The 15825-nt window shown below is 38.9% G+C and overlaps 1 protein-coding gene and 1 pseudogene across 5 annotated transcripts in view; one reads left to right on the forward strand and one right to left on the reverse strand.

Moving 5' to 3' along the window:
- Positions 1-9505, forward strand: part of LOC136324737 (reticulocalbin-1-like) — a 60749-nt pseudogene extending 51244 nt beyond the window's left edge.
- Positions 1-15825, reverse strand: part of BCAS3 (BCAS3 microtubule associated cell migration factor) — a 633266-nt gene that overhangs the window by 275301 nt on the left and 342140 nt on the right. The window lies entirely within an intron of this gene.

Raw genomic sequence — 15825 nt, forward strand, 5'->3', positions numbered from 1 at the left:
TTTTCTTTTCATTATAAATGAATGCTGAATTTTGTCAAATGCTTTTTCTACATCTATTGAGATGGTCATATAATTTTAATCCTTCATTTCGTTAACATGGTGTTCCACAATGATTGATTTGGTGATGTTGAACAATCCCAGCATCCCTACAGTAAATCCCATTTGATCATAGTATATGATCCTTTCCATGTACTGTTGAATTTCATTTGCTAATATTTTATTGAGAATTTTTGCATATATGTTCATTAAGGATATTTGCCTGTTAAGTTTCTATTATTATAGTGTCCTTGTTGAGTTTTGGCCTTGTAAAATTAATTTGGAAATGTTTTTGTCTTCTATTTTTGGAACAGTTTGAGAAGGACTGATATTAATTTTTCTTTAAATGTTTGGAAATATAAACCAAAGATTTATATACAGGAAATTTATTTATTACTAATTAGTATAGTAAAAAAAAGAAAAGAAAAGAAAGAAACCAAAACATTTAATAGAAGACTAGACAAATGAGTGAAAGATAATAAGCATTAAAATACCTATGTTTTGGCCCTGGCTATTTGGCTCAATGGTAGAGCGCTGGCCCAGCATGTGGAAGTCCTGGGTTCAATTCCTGGCCAGGGCACACAGGAGAAGCGCCCATCTGCTTCTCCACCCTTCCTCCTCTCCTTTCTCTTGATCTCTCTCTTCTCCTCCCACAGCCAAGGCTCCATTGGAGCAAAGTTGGCCCGGGCACTGAGAATGCCTCTGTGGCCTCTGCCTCAGGCGCTAGAATGGCTCTGATTGCGGCAGAGTGACGCCCCAGATGGGTAGGGCATCGCCCCCTGGTGGGTATGACGGGTGGATCCCGGTTGGGTGAATGCAGGAGTCTGTCTCTCTGCCTCCTTGCATCTCACTTCAGAAAAATACAAAAAAGAAACAAAAAAAAAAGAATACCTATGTTTTGAAAAATATTTATTGACTAGAAGGAAACCTACTGATAATAAAAGACATTAAGAAATTATATATCAAAATGTTAAAAAGAATTATATCTGTGGAACAAAATTAGTGTTGCAATATTATGTATACTTCTTTTATGTGTTCAAAAATTTCTAGGGAGCCTGACCAGGCAGTGGTGCAGTGGATAAAGCGTTGGACTGGGATGCAGAGGACCCAGGTTCAAAGCTCAGAGGTCGCCAGCTTGTGTGTGGGCTCAGCCGGCTTAAGCATGGGTTCACCCGCTTGAGCACGGGGTTGCTGGCTTGAGCCCAAAAGTTGCTGGCTTGAAGTCCAAGGTTGCTGGCTTGAACAAGGGGTCACTCACTCTGCTGTAGTGCCCCCCCCCATCATGGCACATATGAGAAAGCAATCAATGAACAACTAAGGGACTGCAACAAAGAATTGATGCTTCTCATCTCTCTCCCTTCCTGTCTGTCTGTCCCTCTCTCTGTCTATCTCTGACACACACACACACACACACACACACACACACACCCCAAAAAAAAATTCTAGGGAGATCATAAACTACATATAAGCAGGACAAACTTTTAAATAAAACTCCAATACATGGCAAATGAACTTAACCAAACTTCTCTTGCTCCCTTTCTGCCCCGCAGTGCGCCAGCGCAGAGGGTCCTCCACCTTCCCTTCTCTTTTTCTCCCCGACACCAAAAGCAAGAAGTCTAAGATTTCCTCTAGTGTCAGCACAGCCACACTTTTCACGGGTCTGGTTTTCTAGCCACACTCCACTTAACTTTTATTAAAGACCTCACAAATGAAACTAGCCTACTCCTAAGTTTTTCTGTGATCATTTGGTTTAAAGAAATTAAAGGTCTGAAGAAAACAAAATCCAGGTTTTGGGGTAAACCACGTGGGTGGAAAACAGGGCTGGCACAAGACAGTTTTTCAAAGTGCTATAATGCCCTGCGGCAGGGTAATTTTCAATAAACATAAGTAGGGAATATTTAAATAGCACCCAATTTATTTTTTATTCTCATAAAAAGGGAGAGATGAAAGAGGGGGGAGGTACAGATAGGGCTCCAGAAAAGCCACAGCTGAGCCAACAGCAGGGAGGAAACGCATGGAGGTTACCTGAAGTATGTATTACACAGCTTGTGAGGACAAAAAAATGCACAGGTTTCTCTCTTCTCAGCTATTTCTAGATTGATGATATAATCTGGTAGCATGTCAAAGGACATTACTTAGTTGGCCAGGAAGTCCTTCACTTTCTACGGTGGCTCCTCATCTACCCATTGGCAGCTCACAGTCACAGGGCTCTGCTACTGTACTGGGCAAAGCTACTCTGATAAGCAAAACCCAAGACCAAACTTCTAAGTTTTAGAAGTTTATTTTTATGCAGAGGGAAAGTATTTTTCATCTCATTGAAGCCTTCAGATACCTTGGAAAAACAAAGATGCTGGAAGTCCTTTAGTGAAGCAGGAACAGACGGGGGCGATGCAGAGGCTCCTCCCACAAGGGGCCACGTGTCCCCGAAGGGGGGCTCACAGCACCGACCCAGACCCTAAGTAAGTGAGACTGTTATTTGCCCCGGTAAACGATGAAGTCAGATATTAAGTGTAGATTTGAAAAGGATAGATCTCAATACCTCAAGGCTGCTTGAAATAGTAATGACTGATATTCTAAAGCATTTGTCATACACTTTACAGTAGGACAGTCAAAAATAACCCTGTAATATTTTGTTTTTACGTCCATTTTGACTGAAAAGTTTCTTTAAAATAAGAGCAGAAAAGTGTGTCTTGGTTACTCTTTGGTCAATACTTTCTCTCCTAGAAGCCTGGAATTATGCTTAAAGCTCCCAACATCTCTGCCAACATGGGAGTGCGGGTGGGGAGACGGAGTGGGAGGGAGGCTAGCAAGCCCACCCAACTCCTGGAAATGCTAAAGAAATGACAAAACTTTCCAAGAGAAATAGTCATTTTGGTAAATGAAACCATTTGTAACTTTAGAGGACTTTTTTCTTTCCTCCAACATATCATAAAAAAAAAAAATCCATACTATGCTCTAATAGGCTATAAAGCTTCAGTTTAAAGAAGAGTCAATAAGAGCTAAAACCACTAATGTCATACTTGAAGAAGGAAGAGTAGAGGGCAGCAACGCCCCAACACTTCATGATCCCAATGAAAAGTCTCACCCAGGATAACAACCATGCCAAATTTATGCCAAGGACACGTTTTACAGCCATGCTAAAATCTTTCGGGCATATAAGGGGAGTTATAAAAATAATGGCATGTTCAGCATCCTTGGAAGAGTCTTTTACTTACAGATATATATATATAAAAAAAGAATTATCAAAATGAAAAACTAGAAGCAAGAAGGAAGAAATAGAAACAGAGACAGCAGGGGAGAAGGGTGAAAGAGAGACAATGGCATATCAAGACAGTCAAAACCAAATGCAAGCAGCCAATCCAGCCTGCTCAGGAGAAGGGGTGTCCCACTGGCTAACAAAATGGCTCTACTTCATCTTTGTAGGCTGAGCAAACTGTACTCACATGGAAAAACAAATCTGACCAACGTTAAATTCATTTGGGAAGAACTACTTTGAGGTTCTTCTTTTCCAAGATAAGCTTGAGGAGTTCATTTCTGTACTGTAATCCCCACCAAAAACCCAAGGAAATGGTTAATTTCACTTCAGTACAGAAGTAAACATATCTCTCATTAAGCCACAGTGAAAATTTTCTTTCCTTTTAAAGGACTGTCGGAGCTGCCTTAAAATACTACAAATGTACCCAAACAGTATAGGATCATAGATTTTCGAGTCAAAAGGGTCTTTGAACATCTAATCTAACAAACACTATATAAAAATCAAATGAGGATCAGGAATTGTCATACTGTCAAAATCTAAAAATGGGAGAACTGAATGGTAGAGAAAGCATGGGATAATTGCTGGGATATAGACCATTGCCTGAAATACCAAAATATAATCTATTAGAAAATATCCTCAAAGAAAATCACATATTAGTTAAGAATGCAAGGTCCTGAATTAGACTGTCTGGCCTCCAAACTGGTGCCAACCACTTTTCCAGTCTGTTTCTTCAATTACAAATGAGGACAGTAAGCTCGTCATTCTCAATAGGGTGGTCATGAGAAATAAACATAATGTAAGGAGCAAAATATATAAAAACTTTGGGATATAGTATAAGCTATTATTATTATTTTGAAATAAAGTAACAAAAAGTGAACTTAACATTTAGTGAGTCCTTGCTGTGTACCTGAACTGTGGTCAGAAGCTATCTAAATGTTGTATCTATTAATTTTTACAACATAGGAGACAGTTGTTAAGGACAAAGAGACTCAAGGTCATATGATCTGGTTGGCTATAGATATAAAAATCAACCTACATTTGACCACAAGTTCTGTGCACTTCTACAACACACCCATCTATTCTAAAAATGCATTTCTCAAATATATGTTTTAATAAAGATTGATATAAAAATCTTCATGATAAAGTCAGGTGGCATTGTCAAAGTGGGAATTAGTATAATTTACATAATTTCTCTAAGTCAGTGCTCTTTATTCCTAAAAAAAGTAAATTAAAACAATACTTTCATCTCACAGAATTTTTGTGAACACGAAGAAAGGTAATGCATGTGAAATGCTTAGCACAATACACTAAGGCAGTGGTTGGCAAACTCTTTAGTCAACAGAGCCAAATATCAACAGTACAATGATTGAAATTTCTTTGGAGAGCCAAATTTTTTAAACTTAAACTATATAGGTAGGTACATTCCTTCTCGAGGTAGCACCCGCACGTGTATTTTGTGGAAGAGCCACACTCAAGGGGCTAAAGAGCTGCATGTGGCTCGCGAGCTGCACTTTGCCGACCAGGGCCTAAGGAATCAAATGTTACCAAAACCCACTATTATCCATTATATATAAAATTTACCATGTAGCCTGACCAGGCGGTGGTGCAGTGAATAGAGTGTCAGACTGGGCCACAGAGGACCCAGATTTGAAACCCCAAGGTCACCAGCTTGAGTGGGGGCTCATCTGGTTTGAGCAAGGTTCACCAGCTTGAGCCAAGGTCTCTGGTTTGAGCAAGGGGTCACTCGCTCTGCTGTAGCCCACGGTCAAGGCTACATATGGAGAAAGCAATCAATGAACATGTAAGGAGCTGCAACTAATAATTGATGCTTCTCATCTCTTTCCCTCCTGTCTGTCTGTCCCTATCTGTCCCTCTCTGATTCTCTCTCTGTTTCTGTCAAAAAAAAAAAAAATTGCCATGTAGACAGAAACTGGACGGGCTGCCTATATAACACAAGATTTAAGTAGATGTGTTAAATATCCTATTTATTTCCCTTTGATTCTGTAACTTTCACAGAATACATACTCTAGTTAAGTTTCCTTCATTAAGTAAGGAAGCAATTCAAAATTACATTAACCTACATTAATTTTATGATCACAATCTCAAAATAATTCTGTCAGCCAAGAACATCTCATTTGTATATAATGGTACTGTACTCACTGAGATTTTTTTAGTAAGTTCTTTATTTATTCTTTAAATCATTTGTTAAAAATAAACCTTCGTGTTCATTATTGAAACTAGTGTTAAACTACAGTGAAGATGCCCCCATCAATAGCAGGTGCTGAAAGAAGTATCATCCTAGAGACTTTAATTTTTTCATATTCTGATCCTATCAACCAAATAGAAGGCAAAATTTAGTTACTATTTATATTTAGCAGATGAAAAAACAGAGGCATAATAAAATGGGCCAGTTAAAGACCCCATAGGCCCTGAGCATTAAATGGACAAGAAAAGAAAAGCAAGAACATTTATCTCTCAGGTATACTTTCCTATCTGAGCTTTACTTTTTAAATTTATTGAAAACCCAAATATTATTATTCAGAACTTGAGGTAGAAAGGTATTTCTGAGTAAACTATTCAACGACAACAACAACAAAATAGAAAACAAAAAGAGAGTTATTTTAACATGTGAAAATACAAGTCTAGTTGATGGGATTTGAATAGCTCTCACAAGTTTCAAAGCAGCTAAGAACTCTTAGATCTTTATAGTAATAAATACTATAGTGTACAAAGGTCCACTGGGAATCCCCACTCATATGTTATGCCATGACAGAAGATCAAGGTGTCAGGTCCATTTAGAATCAGGTCTTTTGGGGCTTCTTTTATGCTTTAATCCATATTTTGAAAAAGCAATTAACAAAATTTCCGAGAGAAATAGAATCCCTTTGCCACCATCTCCCAGCCACTAAATATATTGTGAGTTTCCAACACTGGTCTTTTTTTAGTTTGCATTTTCCCACAAGTAGATGGAAAAGAAATGTGACCTTGGGCAATCACCATGCTTTAGTGAAAGCCTTTTTCAGCTTGAGAAAACATCACCTGATAGTGGCTTTCCTAGTTGAAAATAAATGTTTACTGCTGAAAGGGTAAGAGTCTCTGTGTGCTGCAGAGGTATCTGGGGGAGCCAGGGAGGCAGCAGTCTCCAAGCATCTAAACTGCATCAAGCTTGTCAGTGGCTCCTTAAAATAGGGGTGCCACTCGAGAGTGGTGGTGGTGTCTTTTGCAACTTCTATGACACACATATTAATTACATGATGTAAAGAATAAATAAGGGTGACGGAGGACAATCTGACTTTGGGTGATGGGTATGCAACAGAATTGAATGACAAGATAACCTGGACATGTTTTCTTTGAATATATGTACCCTGATTTATTGATGTCACCCCATTAAATTTAATAAAAATTTATTTATTAAAATAAATAAATAAATAAATAAGGATAGTTCCTGTCAGATACACACACTGCTACGTACTTATTTTAAAAACACAATCATGCTGTTGTGGCCAATATGCTATTCAACATCCAGGAAAAAGTAAAGGTTTTCAGATTCATATCTTTGCTCTACCACCTATTAGCTATGTGACAATAGACAAGTTATTTAACATCCCTTAACTTTAGTGTCTTTATTTGTATAAACAAATAAACGATAATAATTTGCAATAGTAACCTGTCAAATTCTGCAAAATTTGTTAGGTGTTAACAGAGTGTTTCATTTATTTTTTTTTTTCTCATTTACATTTTGTATGGATAATACATGCACATGTCCTAAATACAATACTGAAAAAGAGTCCTCTCATTTCTGTTCCCTAGCCACTCAGTTCCTCTCCTAGGAGGCAACTGCGTCTATTCAAATGCAAAAGTTTGGTTTCAATATTCCACGCAGAAATGTTGAATTCATTAACATTTATTGAGTGCCTATATGCGTGGGAACCTCCCAGGTGCTGGGGGGAGTACAAAGATGAGTTCACGGTCTAGAATGGGAAATGGTTCCCACCTCACTTTAATATGAGGTGATAAACACAACAATAAAAGTTTAAGAACAGAGGGGGCAAGTAATTAATTTAATCAATGGGGGTGTATTGGAATAAAGAGTAAAATTAGGAACAGGTTTCAAGGCAAATGAAAAGTTTCAGGCACCATACCAAAATTTTACTAAGGTCTCCCTGGCTTAAGCGCTCTGATTCAGGAATGAGGAGGACCTTTCATGGCTATAAAAACACTAATTAGAGGTATTCACTCATGGCTAAAATTTTGGACACTGGAAAAGTCAGCTTGATAAAAGAATGTCAAGGGATTATTGTTGATGCTGTTAAGTGTCCTCTTTAGGCAAAGACAGAGGGTAAAAGAGTCTTTCCCTGAGCATGCACACATGTGTGCATGCTCAGGGAAAGACTCTTTTACCCTCTGTTTCCCCTCCCGCAGCCAAGGCTCCATTGGAGCAAAGATGGCCCAGGCTCTGGCAATGGCTCCTTGGCCTCTGCCCCAGGCGCTACAGTGGCTCTGGTCGCGGCAGAGCGAGGCCTCGGAGGGGCAGAGCATCGCCCCCTGGTGGGCAGAGCCCCTGGTGGGCGTGCCGGGTGGAAACCGGTCGGGCGCATGCGGGAGTCTGTCTGTCTCTCCCCGTTTCCGGCTTCAGAAAAAAAAAAAAAAAACCCATATAAACTTATCTAAAGAAGAGAATGCTAACTGAGGAGTTCAACTGCAGTTTCAAGCGCAACTTTTGGTATTTTCTACAATCTTTACACTGAGCATTTAAAGAATAAACTGTGGTGTTTCCAGTCTTCTTAGAACACCAAAAGGTTTCAGACTCAACATATCACGTCCCCTAAGGCTTCCTAGAGCATAAATACAAGTCACTCAAAGGCAGTGATAATACCAAAATGGTGGCAATTCTTCACAAACCTTTTTGGCTTAATGGAAGTCAGGTCAAATCCCCATATGCCGATATCCTGGGTCCATGTCTAACATGGGCTAGCTTACAAGACAGCCCCAAATATCCATCAATGATATGTCTGAAAATTAGCCGAGTGTGACCGAAAATTAGCCTAGTGTGACCAGAAGACAAAAGTTCGTTCATTCCTTCCAGTGGACTCACCCTGGCGCTGCTGCTGGTGCTGGGGCGCTGTCCAAATCCCACCCCAAACTGCCAGGACAACTAGAGCTTCCATAATGGCTATGAGGCCTTCCAAGGCAAGGAGGGCACTAAGGCCTTTGACTTGCTCTCCTTGGAGAGGGAGGGGAGGAAGGAGAGGCTGGGGAAGACTGTCCATTGAATTGACACGAATGGGGGCGGCTCTGTCACCACTGAGGAGCTGAAAACCTGGACCAAACAGGTGCAGAAAAGATACAGCTATGATGATTGGGCCAAAGGTGCTAAAATTTCCTGGGAAGAAAACAACCCATTTATGTTTACTCCCTAGGAAACCCTGCAGTGTTTCAGACTCTTCACGTCATCACACCTTTGAAAAGATGTTACAATATAACGAGAGAAGGTTCAAAGCTACAGACCTCAGTGGTGACCAGACCAAGTCACTTGGGAGGAGTTCGCCACCTTTCTGCACCCTGAGGAGTTTGAGCATATGAAAGAGAGTGTGGTTTTGGAAACTCAGGAGGAAGGACATCGACAAGAACAGGGAAGGGTTTGTGAATCAGGATGACTATGATGTGGGTATGTTTTCCCATAAGAATGGCCCTAAGCCAGACTAAGTTCTGGTTTTTTGTTTTTGTTTTTTAATTTATTGTGTTAACATGACTTCAAGTGTCCCACTCAATATATCACCCTCTACCCACGGCATCATCATGACTCCCCATGCCCCACGCGAAGTCTCTTCCCCCCTTCCCCCTCTTGTCCCCACCCCCTACCTCCACCCACCCTTTCCCTCTGGCTGTTGCTACCCTGTCGTCTGTATCTGTGTGTTCTATCTGTATGTTGTTGGCTAATCCCTTCACCCTCTTTGATCCACTCCCCTCTCCCCACTTCCCTCTGACAGCTATCTGTCAGGAAAAACTGGGATTTTGTCAGAATGTGAGCAGTTTGATTAATTCTGGGGTCTAAACAAGGATAGAAAGTTGGACAAAGATGAGATTTGCCTCTGGATCCTCCCTCAAGACTGTGACGACACGCAGGCCGAGGCCAGACACCTGGTGTGTGAATCAGACAGAAATGGAGATGAGAAGCTAACTCAAGAGAGGAGAAAATGGAAGGAGACTTGACTTGGGGTGGTAGACACAAAATACAATGTACAGATAATGCATTATAGAATTGTACACCTGAAACTTATAAAACTTTATTAAGCAATGTTATTGCAATAAATTCAATTAAAAAAAATTAGCCCTGGCCAGGTAGCTCTAACCAGAGCATCTACCTGATATACCAAGGTTGAAGGTTCGATCCCCAGTCAGGGCACATACAAAAATCAGCCAATGAATGCATAAATAAGTGGAATAACAAATCGATGTTTCTCCCACTCTCTCCCTTCCTTTCTCTCTAAAATCAATAAATAAAAATCATAAATAAGGCAGATCTGATCTTTAAAAAAGTGGATAGAAATATAATCCATGTCCTTGTTGATGGACAGGAATGAGGAAGGGGATCCCAAGGTAGCCCGCCTCGGGGGGGTGCTGGAACTGTCGCATCCAGTCCTGGTGATTCCACAACTCTCAGACCTGCCTGGGGACCACTTACACCACGGAAAAGCCATTGGCCGAACTGGAGGAAACAACCTGTACAGGTTGAAATGCTACCTTCTGAGTAGGAAGTGAGTGAAATGAAGGATCGCCCTGAAGGGGGTAGGGACGGATAACCTTGAAACACACATTTCCAGGCTAGCCTAATAAGACCAAAGCACAACTGAGTTGAGGGTCATAATTCCTTTATTTTTATTAGCTGATTATATAAAAAGTTATCAAAGGTGAGAAACATACTACTTAACAATAATCGTGTTTTTTAAAATTAACATAAAAGATCTGAAATGCTCTGCAAAATATTTCAACTCATCACATAGTTTAACAAGGGCCCAAACAAAGGAATAGTGATCATAAACATAAGAGCAACACTAATAAAAGACTCTAGGTCAAGATTACATTGTCTAGGTCTAAGTGAGGGAATGGAGATAGAAAAGATGCAGCATTATTAAATATTAATCACCTTATGGTATATTTAAAGCCTTGTTTTTATGAGAAGTCAACAGTGCAACAAATATTACCGGTTCTGTAGCAGGCACCAATACCAGGCATGCAGAAATAGAGACAGCCGTTGTTCTCAAAGAGCCCTCTGTTAGAAGGCACTACTCTCGCCTTCTTAATCAAAGCAACCTATATAACAGGGGTCTTCAAACTTTTTACACAGGGGGCCAGTTCACTGTCCCTCAGACCGTTGGAGGGCCGGACTATAAAAAAAACTATGAACAAATCCCTATGCACACTGCACATATCTTATTTTAAAGTAAAAAAACAAAACGGGAACAAATACAATATTTAAAATAAAAAACAAGTAAATTTAAATCAAGAAACTGACCAGTATTTCAATGGGAACTATGGGTCTGCTTTTGGCTAATGAGATGGTCAATGTGCTCCTTTCATTGACCACCAATGAAAGAGGTGCCCCTTCCAGAAGTGCAGCGGGGGCCGGATAAATGGCCTCAGGGGGCCGCATGTGGCCCGCAGGCCGTAGTTTGGGGACCCCTGCTATATAAGGTAATCCAATGAGAGTGCCATCCAGAGGTATCTTAAGCCAAGCATTGACAGAACTATCAGGAGCCATGGCTACTGTTAAATCAGTTGATGACTGCATTTTTACTATTTTCAGGTGGCACATCGATCTCAATCAAAATATACTTAAATGCATTGTTAAAAACAGTGATATAAGACTTGCTGCCAGTGCTATCTTCTTCTACTCACTATTGCCCATGGGTCATGGGTGCCATTACTAGGTGCTTACTATATTTCATTTCTCAGCATACACTTAGCTCCAGGTAAAGATCAAACTCAAATGTGTTATTCTTTAAGCTGCACTGCCAATCCAGGTATTTGGATGAATGAAAAAAAATATCTATTCTGGTATTCAAAAAATCCCAATCACACCGCATAACATTAAAGTCGCAACTATTCCAGGGTATCAAGATAGTATCAGAGGTGAGATTTAGACTTCAGTGCCCCAGATCCTATAGATACAATGTTCTAATCCTTGTAAGAATACCCTGCTCTGTGATTATTATGATAGCCTTCAAAATGCTGTCAATTATAGAAAGGGGGACAAAGCCCCTATTTTTCTTCCCTCCGTTCACTACTTAGCCTCACAGTTCTGAATATATGCATTTTCTGTAACAACAAGCTACCTTTATAATGTCCTGATAATTATAGGTTCAGGTCAAGAACCCTAGACCATATTGATTACATCTCTATGCAAAAAGGACCCTCCAGCACTGTTTGTATCCATTATAACAGGGACAGCTTTTAAGTATCTGTGACACTAAGAATTTTCAGTCCTATCAATGCCAGAAATGGAAAGCCAATGACCAGTGAGGCCTGTCAGTTGTTGCCTGAAGCAATAGGACAGTCTGGGAATTCATCACGCTGGAACTTCATCTGCCAGCTGCATTCACACATTTTCACCACCTGAATAGTTGATTCTCTTCAACTCCCACGTGGCTCATTTCAACATACAGCGTGTGAAATGAATATTTGATCAGGCAGGATAAAAAGGGGTTTGGCCTTATCTGAGGTATCACCGTAATGCACTTTAAGTAATTCTAAGTATAAGGAGCTAGGTGTCTTAGGTCTCACTCTGAATATTTCTGAAATGGACCTGTGATCTTGATTAAATATGATTAAATGAGATGAGCCATGTGAAAACACCTACCACAATGCTAGGCACATACATGTTTATCAATAAATACCAGTTTCCAATATATTTTACTTTTCAAAAAACAAATATCCTGACCAGGCGGTGGCGCAGTGAATAGAGTGTTGCACTGGGATGCGCAAGACCCAGGTTCGAGACACCAAGGTCGCCAGCTTGAGCGCGGGCTCATCTGGTTTGAGCAAAAGCTCACCAGCTTGAGCCCAAGGTCGCTGGCTCAAGGCAGGGGTTACTCGGTCTGCTGAAGGCCCACGGTCAAGGCATATATGAGAAAGCAATCAATGAACAACTAAGGTGTCGCAACACGCAACAAAAAATTAATGATTGATGCTTCTCATCTCTCTGTTCCTGTCTGTCTGTCCTGTCTATCCCTCTCTCTGACTCTCTCTCTGTCTCAAAAAAAAAAAAAAAAAAAAATCCTGAAGATGCCTCATAGATCGTTGGGAGACAGGGATCTCATGCTGAAGAAATTTAAAAATCACCCTAATTTTGTCAAAGCTTTAAACCCTCACCCTCATATGAACTGCACAAAGAAACGTAGGCTTATTAAATTGCTTCATGACTTTTCGATTTCAATAGTTTGACTCTGATAGGCCTAGGTATGGTTTTCTTTGGGTTTATCCAACTGGGAATATCTGAGTTTACTGAAACTTTAAGTTATCTTTAAATGATATTGGAATGTACTCAGCCTTTTCTTTGCTCTATTCTCTCCTTCTTCTCGTCCATATGTAACAATTACACATGTGAGACAGTTTAATATTAACCCCCACACTCCTCACCCTGATTTATTTCCTTCTGTCTTGATAATTTTTTACTTGTGTTTGAATCTCTGATTCTTTCTTCTTCTGCATTCAGTCAGTCGTTAAGCCCGTCTAATGATTTAGTTAAGATATATTTTTCAGTTTTAGATTGTCAGTTTGGTTCTTTTATGGATTTTGTCCCTCTTTTCCTCATTCCAATAAAAACACAGTATAGTCGAGAATGTACATTTTCAATACAAAAACCTCTATCTAACATACTACTTAATAGTGAAGTATTAAGTACTTCCCTCCTTCTAACATTAAGAAGACAAGAATGTTCAATGCCATCATTTCTAGTCAACACTGTATGAAAGGTCTAAGCAAGTATAATAAGGAGAAGAAGAAATAAAAAGTGTAAGATTGGAAAGAAATAAAACCATCTTTATTTGCAGATAACATGATTGAATAGTAGAAAATTCAAAGAAATCTACTAGAATTAATACATGAATTTAGAAAGGTTTCTGGATACAAGTTCAACACACAAAAAAATAACACATTTTATATACTCTAGAAACTTGGAAGATGAAATAAAGACACTCTAATAGCAGTAAAACATCAAATAATTGAAATAAATTACACAAAATGTTTCAGATTTCTACAGAGAAATTTAACAAACATTAAGAGAAATTAAGCATAAATAAATGGATAACTCTAAGAGGTTCATTTATTAGAGGATTTACTAGTTACAAGATGTCAATTCTCCCAAATTTGATTTATAGATTCAATGAAAATTATAATCAAATCTCATCAAAATTTCTGTAGAAATGAATATATATTTAATGTATATGTGTGTGAAGGTATCTATATATATGTGTGTGGTTTTCAAACATATTTTTTAATCAGGACCTTAAAAACTGAGAACTCCAAATAGCTTTGATTTTTGTGCATTATATCTATCAACATTGAAAATATTTATTTATAACTCATTGAAAAACAACAAGAGCCTGACTAGGTAGTGGCGCAGTGGATAGAGCATCAGCCTAGGAAAGTGAGGACCCATCCGGCTTGAGCGAGGGATCATAGACACGACTCCAAGGTTGCTGGTTTGAACAAGAGGTCACTTGCTCAGATGGAACAGCCCCTGCATCCCCCAATCCCCGGTCAAGGCACATATAAGAAGCAATCAGTGAACAACTAAGGTGCTGCAACTATGTGTTGATGCTTCTCATCTCTCTCCTTTCCTGTCTATCTGTCTGTCTGTCTCTCTCTCTCTCTCTAAAACAAAACAAACAAAAACACCCTTAATACATTAGCGTAAATGACATTTTTACTTTTAGGGTAGAAAATGTTGTAATAGACACCATGTAGAGTCTCATTCCAGCTTATGTATTCAATCTGCTGTAACCTGCGGTTTGGTGCAGGGCGTGAAGACAAGCTGGCCTTCCTCACACATGTAACTGGAAGAGGATGGAGCATATTCAGATTCTGAGTCTTTGCAGATTCTGGGGATATTTTATCTTTAATATGACATTTAACAAGTTAGTCGCAATGATATCTGAAACTCTATCAATTAACTTTTGTACTCTCCTATATTAAAATCCTTTTCCTTATTTACCCTTGGAATGAGTCTATCACCCAGACATAACTTTGTAATATCATAAAATTGGTCATTTGGAAAATACTGTAGTTTCCAAATGTCAATTTATTTTATTGTATGATATAAAAATATCACTCTAGTTAATATCACCATCTAGCTCATCTAAAATGTTTTTAAATATTAGAAACCTGTTAAGCAGATAGTGATGGATACATGTGAATAATAGATAATTTTCAAGTAAAGCCTGAAATTGTATCATTGGTAATAAATATGTCAGCTGTTTTCTTTGAAATGGCTGGCTTGCTTTATTTATTTTTGGGAAAATGTCTGCCAATTACCCATGTCTGAATAAACAGTTTGTCAGTTGTTCTTTGAAGTTAAAACGGTGTTTCATGAAAACAGTCACCAGGTCAACTCACAGCCATCATACAAGTGCATTCCGTCAGGACATCTGTCATGCACTGTGATATATACAACATTAAAAAGAAGTACACAAGCAGCAAAATTTAATAAAATTAATTTATTAAATTAAAAAAGTCTTAAAATTTTATAATGTAATAAATGTAATGATTTTTATTGTATCAAAGACATTAAGTAATTATTGCTTTTTTTAAAACATGTAAGTAGCATCAGCTGCAAGTATAGTTTGGTGGTACTACTTTTACTCTACTGAGGTTCCATCAGTATTCTTTACCATTGTTTCTATACCCACTGTACTAAATGCCAACACAGTATTCACAAAAGGTCAAAATAATGACTTTATATTATTATCAAAATACGTTGTTATTTTGCCTGATGTGTGGTGGCGCAGTGGATGGAGCATTAACCTGGAATGCTGAGGTTACTGGTTCGAAACCCCAAGCTTACCCAGTCAAGGAACATATGAGAAGCACCCACTACGAGCTGTTGCTTCCCACTCCTTGCTCCCCTTTCTCTGTCTCTCTCCTCTCTCTAAAATCAATAAATAAAATCTAAAAAAAAACAACATTTGCTCACAGACTGCTTAGAAGTGTGTTGGGGACTTCCAGAGGTCGATGGGCCACAGAATGAACCTCTGGTCTGTACGTACACATGGGTATGGGAATGCCAAGAGCCTAGAATAGCTAAGATATGCATGAAAAGCAAAAGTGGAGACATTAAACTGTTAGATTTCAAACTTACTAAAAAGCTACAATAATTTTAAAAGTATGACAATAGTGTAAAAGCAAATATAAATCAATAGAATGGAATAGAGAATCCAGAAAAGAAATCTGATTATTTTTAAAAGCCATCAGTGAATTTCATTGGGAGGAAGGCATGGCCTTCGGATAAATAGTGCTGGAGCAAGCGGATATCT

The sequence above is a fragment of the Saccopteryx bilineata genome, chromosome 2 (genome assembly GCF_036850765.1).
Source record: "Saccopteryx bilineata isolate mSacBil1 chromosome 2, mSacBil1_pri_phased_curated, whole genome shotgun sequence".
NCBI lineage: Eukaryota > Metazoa > Chordata > Mammalia > Chiroptera > Emballonuridae > Saccopteryx > Saccopteryx bilineata.